The 18,944-nt window shown below is 39.2% G+C and overlaps 1 pseudogene; it reads right to left on the bottom strand.

Moving 5' to 3' along the window:
- Positions 1–695: 695 nt before the first annotated feature.
- LOC148564711 (uncharacterized) lies at positions 696–1,246 on the bottom strand (annotated as a pseudogene).
- Between the last annotated feature and the right edge of the window lie 17,698 nt (positions 1,247–18,944).

The raw sequence follows: 18,944 nt of genomic DNA, 5'->3' as shown, positions 1-18,944 counted from the left end.
AAGATAAAAGGTAGGTTATTTGGGTAAGTGAGCTATTTGAACAATGGCCTCAATCATATAAATGCATGTATACATAAAGTAATGGACATAAAGAATCAAACAAATCAAAGATTACACTCATAGGAAGAGAATAATGCACACAAGAATGAAAATAAGTGGTTATGTATGATGTAACCACACAATTAGGCTCAAAACTCACATGCTTGTGTTCTTAGCTCAAAACATGATCCACAAAGTGTATAATTTAAGCATGTTCTAAACAAAATTTTCAACCAATTGGAGTGGTGCTCTAGAAATGAAATTCTTGAAAATTTTCATCATATTGACTAAGCTCATTCTAATGCAAGGTTGTGATTTAGAAAATTTTAAAAATTTTCCCTACTTTGCCCTCTTTTCAATCAAAACACAATTCTTATACAAAAGGATCAGCTAGGTTTTGACAATCCAAAATATTTTTCTAATCACAATCAGAAGCCAAAATGCAACATACATACATATATACTAAAAGTGTGCAACAACCAAAATAAGGGTATCCACAATGACAAATATGTACAGTAATCCCAAAATAATCTCAAAGATAAAGTGCAAGGATAAAATTCGAAATAAAATAAAGTAGCAGAAACTAGAGGATAAATATCTAAGAATTCATCACATAAATGCTATTCACCGGTCACGAACGGTGACCTCCCCATACTTTAGGATGAAGCATCGTCCTCGATGCTACTGCTGAAGCTTGGGATGGGGGTCAACAATCGCACCGGGCTGTGGCTCAGGCTCAGGCTGTGGCTGTGGTACTGGCTCAGGCTGTGACTGTGGTACTGGCTCAGGCAGTGATACTGGCTGTGAATCCTCAGGAGGCTGCTGAACCTCTGTGGCGGCCTGTGTCTCTGGTGGTGCCTCCTGCTGAGTCAGTTCCTCAACATGATCCTCCTTCTGATCCTGCTCGTTGGAGGCTGGAGAGTCTGGGAGCGGAGGTAGCTCAATACCCTGTGAGACAAACACCTGATCTATGCGGTCGAGATGTCGCATGATACGACGTTCGCTGCGCTCCATGAAGTGAAACAGGCACTGTACCAACAGGTATGTCGGCTCAGGTTCAGGTGATGGTGGCAAGGATGCTGCGGCTGAAGTAGAGGGGGGTCCTGCTGCGGCTACTGCTGATGATGAGGGCTGAGCTGCCTCCTCCACTACTCTGGCTCGAGAACGGCGTCTGGGTGGAGGCTTCTCGTGCACCCACCCACCCCATGGAATAGTAACCTCCTTGTCGTCGTCATCTGGGGGTGGTGGTGTCACATCATCGTCCTTCCATGGGACATCAGTCAGCTCAATCATGCTGGTGACCAGTGTAGGGAATGGCAAGAGACCACGGATATGCGCGTGCCACATACTCTGCCTGATCAGTCGGGAGAAGTCTACCTCCTTCCCCTCCATCACACAACAAATCAGAACTAACATATCCATCAGAATCTCTGAGAAGTGAGTGGTGGGCAGGACATAATAGGCGAAAATATGCTGCCAAGTCTTAGCCTCTCTCGACAAATAAGTGAAACACATCCCCTTAGGCTTCTTGTTCCCAGAATCCATCACCCAAGGGGCATCAGGTGTGGCAATCACACGCTTAAGTGCCTCATAATCAAAAGTCATGCAGTGGATGGCTACCTCTGCCTACTGATAGGCGCATGAGTCATCAGTACGAGGTCGGCAAAGCAATGCCTCTCCAATAGCAGTCTCGGTGATCAGAATCTCTCTACCCCGCACTTGGACTAAATCAAGAGTGGCACGAAAGAAGTTGCAGTAGAACTCCCTTACCCATGAAGTGTTTATCCTCCCCAAGTCTCTGTCAACAAAGTCCAAGCCCAACTCCAGGATACGGCTATTTATGGCGCGTCTCACATCATTGGGAAGGACCAGCTTCTTCTCGATGTTCAGGTTCGTCTTCCGGAATTTAGGGAAGCGAAGCTCACAGTAGAGATTGGAGAATTTGATTGGGTCAGTGGATGGGAGTATTTGATTTTCTTTGTCCACTTCATTCAGGGGGTTCTTAGCATAATTTGCATAGGGTGAAGGGGTAGAGGTTTTAGAGCGCTTTCTTTTCTTTGAGATGGTAGCTATGGCTTTCCCTTTGTCTGACATCCTGAAAAACAGATGTAGCATGATATAAGCAGCTAGCCAAGTAGATGTAAAGCACTCAAAGTAAGGCATACTCATGAAGTGAGTGAAGAAAATAGAATGCTTAAAATGCAAGTAACAAAATTCAGAATTCAATTCAAGTTCAAATCAAGAATTCAAACCACAATTGCACAATACTTGTTCATTGAGCCTAAGAAATGTCGTATTCAAAAGAATGATTAAAGGAGTTATGTTCAAAACAAAAGGAAGAAATCAGTTAGTTAATTAAGTTAGAATTAGAAATTAGTTCAAAAATCAGTGATATGACTATTATCGGCTCAATTGAAGGAAGTGTACAAAATAGGAGTGCAAGCATACTTACAATCATGAAATGCATCAAGTCATTGATGATGACATATGGTATTGCCAGAAAGCAACCAATATGAAAACAAGTCATCAATCAATGTGAATATCACTATGGTCGTATTGAATGGTGTTGGTAAAATCAAGACATTGAGGGACAGGTAAATCAAGCAACATTCAATACCAATTCCAACGATGCATAAAAGTCACAAGTTTGAACAAGAGTGGAAAAGTTCAGGATCTATGTGACTTAATGAAATGAAGTGCGAATAAAATAAATCAATTAGTCACATAGATTAAAAACTTTCAAACTCGTGTGTTTATGTGAAAGAGGCATAAAATTTCCAAAGAGTTTCAAATTATGGTCAATCTGAAAATTTACTCAACTATTCAATGCATATAAGCAAATTAGCACTACAAACAGGCAAAGAGTACTATAAGTATGACAAAAACCTGTAAACATGTTCTTGAGGAGTTTCCCAAAACCATTTAGCAAACAAAACCTTATTGACACAGAAATCGTCAAATAGAAGTTTGTTGCGTCCATTAAAGCAATGTCACTCATGAAAGATGTAACGACCCAATTTTCAATATGTCTAGATCATATTGGAAATTGATAGCTTCCAATTTGTCTTCCTAATTATTATCTATTATTTATCATATGAGCCTGATTCGTTGCTAAAAGCATAGTTAATTTGCGTGGTATATATATATTTTTTTAAAACGTTTGGATTAATAGACGGAATCATTCATAATCAACTCACAACTGATAACAAATAAAACAATTATAAGCAACCACACATAAATACATCACAAGTAGCTAGCAACATTCAGTGATCCAGCCTTTATTAGAGTATAGACCTTTAGTTAGGACACCTCTAGATATAGCTAGATAATAACTATATACATATACATACATACAACATCCCAGGTCCTGACCTGTTCAAGAGGTCCCTAAGCTGGCACCTAGGCTAGCCTAGACTCTATACTCACCTAGTCCCTCTAAAATACTAAAGCGAGGGAAATTATGTTCTAGTTCTTCAAAACTCAAGTCAGGTGGAACGTCATCAAAAGGTAGAACATCATCTGCTACTCCTCTGCACGATCAGACATTGCCATAGGACGTCTCTCTGGTACCTCATGAAGTAGCTACACAACAGGAGTCTCGTACACAGGATTTAGGTTAAAGTTCACGTACAAACGGGGTGTAGACATCGGTGGGTCTCACAGTATATACATATACACAGAGAACGATATTCACCCTAGACTAGAAGACTATCTAGAGCGGAATCCTCTTTGCAGAACCATCATTAACGAACTACGGTAAGGTACTCTCACTTCCATCTGAACGGGAAAAGGAGAGAGAAGGGGTAAGAACTGGGGAGTTCTTAGTAGGGTCGGGGTTATTAGTTACGTTCATTAATTCTATGTTGTTTAGCAGACTATTAGCAGAATACAAAGAAGCAGTAAATAGAAAACACAGATAAGTAGAGAAGATAGAGAAAACAGATAGCAGAACACAAACAGAAGAATACAAGAAAATAACACAAACACAAAGAATAGAATACACACAAAGAAAACATACATTCATACAACAAACATATTGGAAGAAATGCACAACCAAGTATGATGCATGTCTAGCCTTAATGCAGGTAATGAGCTCATTTGTCGGTTTCTACCCGCTCCTGACGTAATCCGAAGTAGCTGAAATAGGTATGGTTTTTCAGTCAGCATAGGTACAGTTCTCACTAACTGACGTATGCGTCATATCCTCTGTAAGCAGACTCTGCCTTACAGGTAACGGCATTCCAGCCGTGTATGAAGTCATATACTCTGTAAGCAATCTTTGCGTTACAGGTGCGACATTCTAGCCGTGTATGAATTAATATCCTCTGCAAGTGATCCCAGGTTATCAGTTGCAGGTATAGCTCTCAATAGCTGTGTAGCACTGGAAAACGTTTTGTGGTCGTACCACTATTTATCTGACTGCCTCAATGCAGCAGATGAACAAACAAATAACTCTGGAGTTGCCTTAATGCAACAAATGAATAAACAAACATCTCTTGGGTTGCCTCAAGCAACAAATGTACACAAAACAATATCTCTTTGTTGTATTACTCATCTCTTTTATCTCTTTACTCTACTCTGATTTCTCTGCTTAACGTTTGTATTTAAAGCTTATGTAAATTTCGGTATGAATAGTTATCCTGTCCCAAGTATAGGTTCATTAAGTCTATACTGAAACAGTTTAACTTTTCATATTATACCTAATCCTAGTTGCAACTCAAGGACTAACTATGTTGCCCTAGGTCGTTCACTAATCTCTGTCTGATTTTCTGTTATTAAATCTTTACAGACGTTTTATTTGACTTTTATCTCTTCTTTAACTTTTTATCTTTTCTTTATCTTTGCCTCACTAACATGTTATTACCACTCCCTAGGTGTTTTATGAAGGTAATTATGAGATTCTGCACTTAAAGTTGTCTTTCTAAAGCTTTTACAGAAAACTGCCTTTTTCGCATTATTTTATTATTTTTATTAAAATATTATTTTTAATTAAATATTATTATTTAATATTTTATTACTATTTATTATTTTATTAATATATTTTCGAAAATTACCTTCCTTTAACCTTTTACTTTATAAATTCACTTTTTATCACCCGTAACTTTTAATATTTCTACTTTAACCACCCTAACTATCAGAAATTACAAAATACCAAAATATTTGCTTCCTTGCCCTTTCTAAGATCTAAAAGGTGTTCTTCAATGTTCTTCACCACACTCAAAGTGTTCTTCGTGTTCTTCGTATATTCTTCAGATTTTTTCTCTGTTTTTATCCGTTTTTCAGTCTTTTCAGCAACAGATTTTTACCAAAATTCATAATAAATTTCCAGCCACTAAAACCCCATCTTTTCTAAATGATTTTAACACAAATTGAACCTCAATTTAAGCTCTAGGGTTTCGTTTTCCAGCAGCCACAAGAACACACATTCATAGCTTGAATTTCATCAAATTTTCATCGAAATTTCAACAAGAATTACTCATACAAACAATCAATTTCAAGCACAGCTAAACCATATCATAATCACACAACTCAAACACAATCAATCAAGATTAAAGTTGTCAAACCCTACCTTGATTTGCTGCTCCAAATCTGGTTACTCTTTGAAGTGTTCTTAAAGAACTTTTTCCTCCTAAAACACATCAAGAACAACTTTAAAACTCTAAACCATCAACTAAACTAACTTTAGCAGCATCTTAGGAAGGTTATCCTCACCTTAAACGTGCAGAAAATCAAAGATCTTTCGCCCACAAGTCAAGCTAAGCAAGAGATCTAAGGAAGAACATCAAGAAAACACTTGTTTAAGCATGTTTCCATGAAAACCGAATTGAAGAGGGAAGGAGACAGCCATCTCACCTTATTTCCATCCTTGATAAGTTACATTGTTATGTAGAGGAAGAAGAGAGGATCTGACGAACGTGATTTTTGCTAGTAAAGAATTTGTAAAAATAGTCGCGTTGTAGGTATAGTTTCTAAACCAATAGAAATCCCTTCATACAAACGATTTGGGTGTCACAAGTAACAAACCCCTTTTTAAATTGTTAACCAAAGTATTCAAACCTCGGGTCGTCTTCTCAAGGAACTGCAGGGAAGTATGTTCTTATTATTGGCTATAAAAATTGTAAATCGGGGTTTATAGGATGAGAAGCAAGTGATTTAAATGACAAATAAATTAAATGAAGAACAAGTAATTTAAATAGCAAGTAAATTAAATAAATGACTGTAAATAAGCTTTTGGCAAGGTATGAGAAATTAGAGGTCCTATCCTAGCTATCCTTATCAAAGATGATGATAATTGAATCTTAATTCCGCTTTGTTAACCTTTACTAAAGTAAAGGAAGGTCAAGGGATTAATTAATTGATCTTCGAATCCTATTTATTTCCTAAGAAAAGATTGGGATTATTAAAGCTCAAATTAACAAAGATAACAATTGTCAAGCATGTTTGAGTTTGATAGCTCCTGAGTTACTGATTTCTTAACCAAGACTAAAGAGGGGGGAAAATAAATCTACTGGAATAAAAATATCTTCAGATTGGGAATAATTGTAACTAATAAATAGAAGAAAGCGATATTAAACTAAAATACCTCAAATAACATTAATTCAAAATAGTAATCTGTAACATGGGAGTATTCATAAATTCAATTATAAAAGTAAACAAGCAACTAAAGCAATGAATAAAAGAAAAGGGAAGCTTAAAGTAAAGGAATATTAAAATCTGGGATCGAGAGTTACTCCTAAAGAGAGAAGTCCTAAATTCTAATCCTAAAGAGAGAGAGAATCTCTCTCTAAACTAAATCTAAATCATGAAAACTAAACTAAAGTGGTCACCCTGAATGAATTCATTCCCTCACTTCATAACCTCTGGTCTATGCCTTCTGGACTTGGATTTGGGCCAAAAAGGGCTTCAGAAATCGCTGGGAGCGTTTTCTGCAATTTCTGGTGCGTGGCCTCTGTCACACGTCCGCGTGGGTCACGCGGTCGCGTCATTCGGAGCTTTTCTTGCCACACGGTCGCGTCAGTTATGCGACCGCGTCATGTGCGTTCTGCTTAAGGCACGCGGTCGCGTCAGTCATACGGACACGTCACTGTTTCTTTGCGCTTGGCATGCGTCCGCGTCGCCCATGTGATCTCGTGGATGCCAATTTCTTCAGAAGCTCCGTTTTGTGCTCTCCTTCCATTTTTGTATGTTTCCTTTCCATCCTTTAAGTCATTCCTACCTTAGAAGATCTGAAAACTACTCAACACACTAATCACGGCATCGAATGGAATTAAAGGTGATTAAAATAATTAATTTAAAAGCATAGGAAACATGTTTTTCACATACATCACATAATAAGGAAGGGAAAGTAAAACCATGCAATTAACATGAATAAGTGGGTGAAGGATTGAATAAATCGCTCAAACTAAGCACAAAATATATCATAAAATATGGGTTTATCAACCTCCCCACACTTAAACAATAGCATGTCCTCATGCTAAATCCAAGGTAATAAGTAAGGTTAAAGTGATGGAATGTCATGCAATGCAATCTAATCTAAATGCAATTACCTAAATGCATCATGCAATTCTAATTTTTATTTACTCACTTGTATATAAAGCTTACAGGTAGTTAAATTAATTCACATTCTCAAGGAGTCATATATGTATATATAGCCCAGCCTTAGATAATCAATAAGCACTTTTACAATTGAGATGGGAGAAAAAGCATTTTACGAACTTGCAAGACAATTAGATAATTCAAACAGAGATAAATGTTAATGAGCCATTGAACCCTCACTGGATTTGTGTTTACTCTCTAGTCACTCAGTGTTTATTGGGTTAATCACTCTATTCCTCTTTTTATTCTTCCTTTCTATAACTTTGTTCTTCATCTAACCAATCAACAATTATAGAATACAGTCATACCAAAAATCATGAGGTCTTTAATTAAGGTTGTAATGGGGAATATGTATAAGGATATATGTATAAGGCTAAGTGAGCTAATAAGTGAATCCTTAATTAGACTAAGATCTCACCTAACATACATACTTAGTAAAACAAAACTTCTTTACCTATTTTCTCATATTTTCCCACTTTTGATGTTACATGCTCATGTTTCAATTTTTTATTTTTATCCCATGTGCATTGCTTTTATTTGTATTTGGGGAATTCTTTTGTATCCCTTTATTAAATACTGAAAAATAACTCTTTTTTTTAATGCACATGGTAATTTAATCACTTTGATTTCTCATGAGCATGCTTCCCAAAATTTCTTATTTTGAGTTATTTTATTCTTTTCAATTTTTCTACCTCTTGTTTTTATCATCCATGTTCCCAATAGGTTTCCCATATTTAAACTATTCATAATTTGCTATCTTAAGCTAACCAAGGATTCAACTTGGGATTTTATTTTGTTTTTCTGCTTAAGGCTAGTAGTGTGGCTAAATAGAATAAAAGGGAATTTAAAGGCTCAAGGGGGCTAACAAGGGTGATGTGAAAGGTAGGTTAATTTGGGATAAGTGAGCTAAAATCAAATGACGGCCTCAATCACTCTTTTGGTATGCATATCTATATTCTATATTCTATATTCTATAATTGGACATATAAATTAAAATAAAGTAAAGAACACCAGAATAAATAAGAAGGGCGGAACACACAGGAATAAAAATTATGGTTTAAATATAACCATACAATTAAGCTCAAAACTCACAGGCTGTATGTTCTCTAGCTCAAAAAACATTTATCAGTTATTTATGTCATGCAGGTTTAGTTAAAAATTCCCATTATTCTCAATGTAAAACTTAAGGTGGCTTTAAAGTTCTAGTGTTCCTCCTTGATGAAATGTTGTTAACTAACTAACATGTAATTCTATATATACAAGGTGTGTGGATTGTTTCTATTAAGTTCAAGTTTCTAGTTTACTTCCTTTTTATATTTTCAATTTAAACTAAGCTATCTTATGCTAAAAAGGATAAACTATACTAATTAATCCACAATTTTCTATAACTACTAAGTTATAATTGTAACTAAACTAAATAACTAAAAATATGAACTAAAGTGCAAAATGCAGAAAACATAGTAAAAATACATAAAAATAACAATGTATCAGAAAATAAGAATAAAAATAAAAAGGAAAATACAGAAAAATATCCAAAATAAAAGAAAAAGAGTCTGTAGTGGTTCACCAAAATAATACGCCAAAGATGGCGACCTCCCCACACTTAAAATGAAGCATCGTCCCTGATGCTCACTCAAGCAGGGTGTGAAGGGGTGTCATCACTGGAAGGGATGGTAGCTGGTGTCTCTGTGGTGGCTAGCTGGGGGTCTGGCTACTGTAGAGGAGGGGCTGTCTGAATGGGAATCTCAGGATCTACAGCCTGGATCTGATGTGGGACCTCTGCCTGTGGTGTAGCCTGCTCGGTGTCTGCCTGCTCTGCCTCTCCCTGGGGATGGGTCTCTGCCTCGGGCGCATCCGCCTCCTCCTCAGAGGCCTCGGATGGTGTGTCAGGCTCGGAGGGGATGTCGCCGGATCGTATCATCAGCTTCAGGTGCTCATAGCGTCGCTTGTTGCGACGCTCCATCTGGTCAAATCGTCGAAACAAGCGGTGCACCAGATGATAGACAAGCTCTGTGGCAGGTGGAGGTGCAGTGGTGGTGGCAGGGGTGGGTGGTGCAGCAGTGGAGGAAGAGGGGCCGGCGGATGGTGTGGCTGTGTCAGCAGTGGCAGTCAGAAATGGAGGTCTGTAGCCCAGGGCCAGAAAGTTCCTGCTGTGCGGGATAATTTTCTTGCATTCTGCAGCAGGTGGCCTCTCATCAGCATCCTCCCATGGCACGTCAGCTCGACGGCCCAGCTGGGTAACCAGATAGGGAAAGGGAAGAGTGCCTCGGATGTGGACCTTGGCGATATAGTGCCGGATAAAGCGTGACAGGTACAGGTCCTTACCCTCCATCACACACCATAGGAGGGTGATCATAGCGTCTGGTATCTCAGTCTCGTGAGTACTCGGCATAATGTAGTTGCTGAATATCTGATGCTATAGCCGAGCCTCATCATTCAGGTAAATCCGCTTGATCCCTTTCGGCATGGTGGTGTTCTGACCCATGATCCAAGGAACTGACGGGTCAAGGCCGATCCTCGCCTTGACTGCATCCCAGTCAAAACGCATAAAGCGCATATCCTCCTCAGCTTTCTGATAGCCATCTGTCTGATCAGTCTTAGGCAGAAGTTTCAGAACCTCTTCTATTGCCTCCTCAGTAACCAGAATCTGCTTCCCTCTGAGGTTCACTGCATCTAGGAAAGTTTTGAAGTAGTTGTAGTAGAATTCCCTAACCCAAGATGCATTAACCTCAGTCAGAGGTCTCTCCAGAAAGAACCAGCCTCTTTGTTTGATTTGATCATAGGTATATTGCTGGAGTTCTTCTGGGATCTTCAAAGTCCGCTCCAGGTATAGGTTCCTGGAGTTTGCAAATAGCGGATACTTCAACTCACAGTATCGGTTTGCAAACTTTACTGGGTCATTGGCGGGAAGTAGCTGGTCGGCCTTCTCCTGTGGGGTAAAAGATTTCTCCCGCAAGGAGGCATCGTGCATGAGATCTATGATAGACATGGAGGCTTCTCCTCTTTTCTTTTTGCCAGTAGTGGCTTTGCCATTGCCTTTTCTATGGCTGGCAGACATCATGTAAAGAAGAAAACCAGGATATATAAAAATAGGAAAGCAAATAGGCAAATAATCACAAGAGAACACAAAATGGCAAAGGAGCAATAGGATAATGAATATGAGTTAAGTAGATGTGCATTTAAGATTGTATAGGAGTGAAAAATCGGAAAAGAAGTGTTCACAATCCAATATATAATTGAATGCATGTTAAATAGAAAGATTAACATCATGCCTTGGTTAGAATGTTAAAAGAAAGTGAAAGAAAAGCAAAAAAAAAAAAAAAGAAGTTTTGAAAAGGTTAGGTTGGTTAGAGTTAAAATTAGTGAGTTAGTGAAAAATGGGTTAAAGTAAGAGGCATAATGAAAATAGTCCAAGTAACAAGTAATCACAGGTAGAAGCTATAAGTAACTCATATCCAAACAAGTAAAACAGTTTAATGATGATTCAAATAGAGATAGAGAAAGCAAAAATAGGAATCAAACATCAAGATTGCAGTTTAGGAACCAGGAAATCAAAAGGGATAAGAAAGCCTGCCTTGGCATTCATGGAATGGTTTGGTTAAAGCAGTAGAGAACAGAGTTTAAAATTCCAAAACCAAAACATGAATGAAAGTCAAAAACAGTTTACAGAAATTTGGGCAGCATTCTGGCTAAAATTGGATTTTCCCGGAAAATAAACAGCAATCAAACAGTTCATATGAATTAAAAAAAATCAAGCTGCAGTTACATATAATGAATATAAACATGAAAATTCAGTGTAAAGAGCAGCAATATACAAGAATTACAGCATATGAACAAGATCACAGCAACAGCAGATTTGCAAATTTGATAAAATAGAAACATGAACAGTGCAAGTAAACAGACCTAAATCCACTAACCACATCCTAGGCTACCTAACAACCTAAAATCCACTACAACATGCATATGTAACTAGCCTAAACATGAACATTAACGGAAAAATAAGAATAACTACGAATGGATAAAAGGGATTGCGTGTTGTGGAACCTGGAAGGCCGAATAAGGAGAATAGGTAGAAAGGTGGCTGGGGGTGGTGGGCACGGCGGCTGGCGGGGGTGGGCACGGCGGCGCGGCTGTTCAGGGCAGGGGGGAAGAGAGCGTAATGGGGGTAGGGGAAGGGAGGGGGGAAAGGGGTGGTGTTGCTGGTGGAAGGGGGGTTGCGGTTAGGACGGTTGGCGGCAGTGGGTGGTGGCGCGGAGGGGAGCAGTGGCGGAGGAGGAGGGAGAAAGAAGAAAGAGGAAGAAAGAAGGGGGAAAGAGGGAGGGGGTGGGTGGCAGTGGCGTCTGGGTGGTGGCGCGGTGGTGGCTGGGTGGTGGTTGTGGTTTGGAGGAGGAGAGAAGGAAGGGGGTGGGGTTCAGGGGGGGCGCGAGAATAGGGTTTCGCGTGACCTGGGGGGTTATGATTTGAATCCACGCGGCCGCATGGGGCACGCGGTCGCGTGGCTGGAGTGAAAAAGGTGGTTGACGTGATCGCGTGGAGGGCAAAAAGAGTAAATGACGCGATCGCATGGGGCATGCGATCGCATCGCTGGAATTTGTGCTAAACGCATGAATCCAGCGTCGTTTCAGCGCAACTCTCTGTCTCCTTTGGGGTGTTCGTGCAATCCATGCGACGCGGTCGCGTCGCTGGCCCGGTCGCGTGGGATTGGTATTGTGCGACTGACGCGATCGCGTGGGTGACGCGATCGCGTGGGCCATTTGTGTGAAACGCACAGTGGCTGCACGATTCCAGCCTAACTTTCTGGACGTTGGATGTTTACGCCGATCTCCAGGTCACGCGGCCGCGTGGATGACGTGGTCGCGTGGGAAGTGTAGTTCGCCATTTGACGCGATCGCATGGGAGATGCGGTCGTGTCGTGCACCCTTTTTTTTTACGCATGAAAAATGCAGAATGCAATGATTAATGTGAATGCTATGCATGATCCCAGGTTTAATAAAATAAAATAAAACTCAAAAACAAAACTAAATAAAATTAAAAGTGTAAAAGGAACGATCATACCATGGTGGGTTGTCTCCCACCTAGCACTTTTAGTTAAAGTCCTTAAGTTGGACATTGGAAGGGCTTCCTGTTATGGTGGCTTGTGTTTAAATTCATCCAGAAATCTCCACCAATGCTTGGAATGCCAATAGCCTCTGGGGTCCCAAACTAGGCATGTAAAGCTTCTGAACAGCTTCAAACAGATTGTCAGGCTCCCGGGGTGATGAATGTCATAATAGATTCCAGGATCCCAAGCCTTGTTTTTAGATCCGCCTCCGTCTTGATCTACATGTTTCCATCCGAACGGTTTAGAAAGTATATTCTCACCATGGTAACCAAACGTTTTCCGTGATCCATTCAATTGAACATGGTACCAATCCGTGCACTTCAAGTTGAAGCGTGGAACCTTATTGAACCTTGTGCACCAGCTCTGAGCACGAGCCATTTCCCTCTTACTCTTAAAGCCGCAGAGAGCTCTAAGCTGGCCATCTGTTTCAAGCAAACCATATTCAAGTGAAAAAGTAAAGTTAAAGGTTAAGGATTGTACCCACTTGAAGCTTGTATTAGGTGGTAATGGCCTTGGGATAGGTGTTTCCAGTGGTTCTGTAAGTTCTGCTCCCTGGTAATCTTCTGTGAATTCCTCCACTTCTTTGCAAGGGTCTTCAAATGCATCATCACCCTGGTCAAAGTCTTCTATGTCTTCCTCATCACTCGAGTCATAGATTGGAGGTTGAGAGAAATCTACCTCCGTATCATCTTCGTATTCACTTGGGGAAGATACTTCAATCTCAGAGAATTCACTTGTGGATGCAAGTTCATCACTAAGAAAACTTGACTTGTGACTATCATCATCAAGAGAATTTACTTCTTGGATTATTCCGTCTGATTCTTCATAAACGATTTGCCTTGGGGATTGTGCGGTATCCTCCTTAGCATTAACTGTAATGTCCTTGACGGATTCCTCTTCAGCTCTGGATTCCCATGGAGGTTCAGCATCTCCTAGATTTTCAACCAACTCTTCTTCTTATACAATGACAGCTTCTTCTACTTGTTCTAATACGAACTCATTCTCTGTCTTGTCCACTAGCGTTTCTAGTATCTCCTTCATGCTACGCTCTTCATTAGATTGTCCACATGGGGCAGTCGTTGGTCCTTGAACTCTCGAACGTCTAGAAGCTAATTGCTTTACTGCCTGCTCCAGTTGATGAAGGGTTGTTTGAAGTTGATTTACTGTTTCCTTGAGGCAAACTTCTGATTCTCGGGGTGATAGACTTGGATACGGCACAGGGGTAAGTGGTGGTGTTTGGGAGTGACTGGATTGGAACTGGGGGAGATGAGGATCATACGGTGGTGAATGGTGAAAAGGAGCTTGTGAGTGTGGTGGTATAAAGTTGCGTTGAGAAGATGGCCTATAAGCACAGGGTGGGGCTTGTTGGTAAATACAAGGTTGTCCACCATGTCTATTTGCTTGGTATGCATTGTTAAACGGTCTTTGTCCATGATATCTTGGAGGGTGTTGTTGCTTAGAGGGTTGATCAGATCCTCTTGGCTCCATCCATCTTTGATTGCTCTGACCTTGATGCATGTTCCTGTTATAACTTTCATTCCTTTCAACAAAATTAGAACCAAACTCAAAGCGAAAGGGGTGAGAATTCATAGTAGCTAAAAGAAATAAAGAGGGGAAAAAAGAAAGACAACTAAACAAGTAAAAAGAAAAATATTTACAATAACCAATAATAAGGCACACGATTGCAGTTCCCCGGCAACGGCGCCATTTTGACGAACGTGATTTTTGCTAGTAAAAAATTTGTAAAAATAGTCGCGTTGTAGGTATAGTTTCTAAACCAACAGAAATCCCTTCGTACAAACGTTTTGGGTGTCACAAGTAACAAACCCCTTTTTAAATTGTTAACCGAAGTATTCAAACCTCGGGTCGTCTTCTCAAGGAACTGCAGGGAAGTATGTTCTTATTATTGGCTATAAAGATTGTAAATCGGAGTTTAGAGGATGAGAAGCAAGTGATTTAAATGTCAAATAAAGTAAATGAAGAACAAGTAATTTAAATAGCAAGTAAATTAAATAAATGACTGTAAATAAGCTTTTGGCAAGGTATGAGAAATTAGAGGTCCTATCCTAGCTATCCTTATCAAAGATGATGATAATTGAATCTTAATTCCACTTTGTTAACCTTTACTAAAGTAAAGGAAGGTCAAGGGATTAATTAATTGATCTTCGAATCCTATTTATTTTCTAAGAAAAGATTGGGATTATTGAAGCTCAAATTAACAAAGATAACAATTGTCAAGCATGTTTGAGTTTGATAGCTCCTGAGTTACTGATTTCTTAACCAAGACCAAAGAGGGGGGAAAATAAATCTACTGGAATAAAAATATCTTCAGATTGGGAATAATTGTAACTAATAAATAGAAGAAAGCGATATTAAACTGAAATACCTCAAATAACATTAATTCAAAATAGTAATCTGTAACATGGAAGTATTCATAAATTCAATTATAAAAGTAAACAAGCAACTAAAGCAATGAATAAAAGTAAAAGGGAAGCTTAAAGTAAAGGAATATTAAAATCTGGGATCGAGAGTTACTCCTAAAGAGAGATGTCCTAAATCCTAATCCTAAAGAGAGAGAGAATCTCTCTCTAAACTAAATCTAAATCATGAAAACTAAACTAAAGTGGTCACCCTGAATGAATGCATTCCCTCACTTCATAACCTCTGGTCTATGCCTTATGGACTTGGATTTGGGCCAAAAAGGGCTTCAGAAATCGCTCGGAGCGTTTTCTGCAATTTCTGGTGCATGGCCTCTGTCACGCGTCGCATGGGTCACGCGGTCGTGTCATTCGGAGCTTTTCTTGCCACGCGGTCGCGTCAGTCATGCGGCCGCGTCGCTGCTTCTTTGCACTTGGCATGCATCCGCGTCGTCCATGCGATCGCGTGGATGCCAATTTCTTCAGAAGCTCCGTTTTGTGCTCTCCTTCCATTTTTGTATGTTTCCTTTCCATCCTTTAAGTCATTCCTACGTTAGAAGATCTGAAAACTACTCAACACACTAATTACGGCATCGGATTGAATTAAAGGTGATTAAAATAATTAATTTAAAAGCATAGGAAACATGTTTTTCACATACATCACATAATAAGGTAGGAAAAGTAAAACCATGCAATTAACATGAATAAGTGGGTGAAGGATTGAATAAATCGCTCAAACTAAGCACAAAATATGTCATAAAATATGGGTTTATCAGGATCATTTTGGTGAAATCGGAGTTTTGATTTGAGTTTTAGTTCAGAAGAAATCAAGCTTTGAAGATTAAGTGTTCATGAAAGTTTCTCTCTTTTCTCTCTTGTTATTTTTGGTCAAAATGATGAAATGAGACAGCCTTGGAGGTCTTGGGAGTGTAAGGTGAGTTGTGATTGGTTGGCTTGGAGGTGGGTTAAAATAATATTAAAATATCTCAGGTGTATAACTATTAAAACTAGATGTATCAGAACACTCGTAAAAATATCTCTAAAAATTATTTTCTGAGCTACTAGCATAAATGACACTAGTAACATATTCATTATGAGAATAGAATATGTATGATGAGGCCTTAGCATTGCTAAAGTCATTAGAGAGTGCTGGTGCTAAGCTGCACCAGTAAACCGTAAACCTGGTTAAACCGATTTCCTGTTTTTAACTAAAACAGACCAGGTAACCTTATAATATCATTCAATCATCTTCTTATACTAATATAATACTAATATCATACTATTATCTCTCTTATATCATGAATCGAGTCCGGTTCGTCAAACTGAGACTATTTACGAAAACTAGAATCAAAACTCCTAACCGATACGGTTCAAAAACTAGGTTCTTCGTGACTGCATTATCGAGCTTGCCTCAGAAAAGGTTCAAGCTTAAGAATGACATAATGATAATGAGGATTGAAATTCTTGATGATATAACAGAGGTGTTCCCTTTACTGATCTTCCGGAGAAATCCATACTTTCAGAAAAGATCTCATGTACTAAAAAATCAGGGTTGTTACATTCTACCCTCCTAAAAGAAAATTTTTCCCTCAAAATTTTAGTTACCTGGGAATAGATGCGGGTAATCAGCTTTCATCTTATCTTCCAGTTCCCAAGTGTGCTCTTCTTCTCCTCTTGGTTCCCATGCTACTTTGACTAAGCGAACAGTCTTGCCTCTTAGCTGCTTATCACTTCTTTCTACGATCTGAACTGGTGATGCTTGATATGTCAAATCATTTCATAACTGTACTATTTCTGGTTGTAAAATGTGACTCTCATCGGGAACATATTTCTTAAGTTGTGAGACATGAAAAACATCATGAAGGTTTGATAAATAAGGAGGAAGGGCTATTTGATAAGCTACTAGACCGACTCTTTTAAGTGTTTGGAAAGGTTCTATGTATTACGGGTTAAGCCTTTTAGTCTTAAGGGTTCTACCTATTCCAGTAATCGAAGTTACTTTTAGAAAGACATGGTTTCCGTCACTAAACTCTAAGGGTCTACGTCTATTATCAGCATAGCTCTTTTGACAGCTTCGTGCTGTCTGGATCTTCCGAGAATCTCCTTTATCTTCTCAGTAGTTTCTTACACTAAGTCTGGACCCAAGATACTAGCTTCTCCATCATCATTCCAACACAATGGTGTCCGACATCTTCTTCCATAGAGACCTTCATATGGTGCCATCCCGATACTTTATTGGTAACTGTTATTGTAGACGAATTCGACCAACAGCAAATACCTATCCCAGCTGCTTTGGTTGTCTATCATACATGATCGTAATATGTCTTCTAATGTCTGGATTGTCTGCTCTGATTGTCCATCTATCTAAGGATGGAATGCTATACTTGTGTGCAATTCTGTTCTCAACGCTTTCTGAAAAGCTCTCCAGAATCTAGTAGTAAACCTCGAAACTCGATCTGAGACAATTTACGAAAGTATCCCGTGCAGTCGTACGATTTCTTGAATATATATATTCGTTCCAGCCTTTCTAAAGTATAGTCAACTCGAATCGAAAAGAAGCATGCCGACTTTGGCAACCTGTCACCCAAATGGCATTACGTCTTGTTGATGTTCTTGGCAATCTCGTGATAAAATCCATAGTAATCTGCTCCCATTTCCATTGTGGTATTTCTAAGGGTTGCAGGGTTCCTGACGGCTTCTGATGTTCCACCTTCACCTTCTAGCAGGTTAAACATTTTAAGACATAATCAGCTACATCTTTCTTTAAGCCTGGCCACCAGAATATTTGTTTCAAATCTTGATACATCTTTGTCACTCCAGGATTTATAGAAAATCTACTTTAGTGAGCTTTAGTAAGAATCTTTTGTCGCAATTTTCCAGAGTTAGGCACACAAATTCTGTTCTTGTATCTCCATAAGCCACTACGATCCTGTCTCACAGCTTCTTCAGCTCTGCAAGCAATGGTGACATCCGGTACGGTGCTATGGAAATCGGTCCAGTTCCAGGTACTAGATCAATGATGAATTCTATCCCTCGCTGAGGAGAAAACTCAGGTATGTCATCCAAGAGAACATCAGGAAATTCCTTCACCATTCGGATTCGTTTTAAGCTTAATTCACTATCATTCGAGCTAGCCGCTAACAGAACGTACCCCTCACAATCACTCATGCCTAAGGTAACTCTTACAGAATTCAGATATAAGGTGTGAGACAGAAATGGTTTAGTACATAGACCATCAGATGGAATAACAGCAGTTTTTTTAAAATAATCAAGGAAAACATGATACTTAGATAACCAATCGAATCCTAAAATAACTTCTAAACCACATAGAGGCAAACAGAATAGTTCATGTATAAAAGTCCGATTCCTAATAGCATGTGGTACTTGCTGGTACATTAAACTGGTCAAAGCATTTTGGGATGCAGGTGTATGAACAATCAAGTGAAAATTCAATTTAAAGAAATATAATCCTAACTCGTGAGCAAAAGTTAGAGAAATAAAGAATGCGATGCACCCGAATCATACAGCACAGTTAGAAATCGATTCTTGACATAACACTGACCTTGAATGAGGGTGTTCAATTGCACAACATTGTCAATAGTGATAGCAAACACTCGTCCTTGTTGTTAGGTTCTGACTGGATTTTGAGTAAATCCCTTCGGACAATCCTTGGCAATATGTCCAAGTTCTCCACAAGCATAGCAGTTAGGTGATCCAAACTGGCAAGACCTGTTACCATGCTCTTCTCCACAAGCATAGCAGTTCTGATGGGCTCGTTTACCATTGCCTTG

The sequence above is a fragment of the Arachis ipaensis genome, chromosome B5 (assembly GCF_059453495.1).
Source record: "Arachis ipaensis isolate K30076 ecotype BB chromosome B5, ASM5945349v1, whole genome shotgun sequence".
NCBI classification, from domain to species: domain Eukaryota; kingdom Viridiplantae; phylum Streptophyta; class Magnoliopsida; order Fabales; family Fabaceae; genus Arachis; species Arachis ipaensis.
Note: the sequence above shows the minus strand (reverse complement) of the source record. Positions and strands in the feature narration are given on the sequence as shown.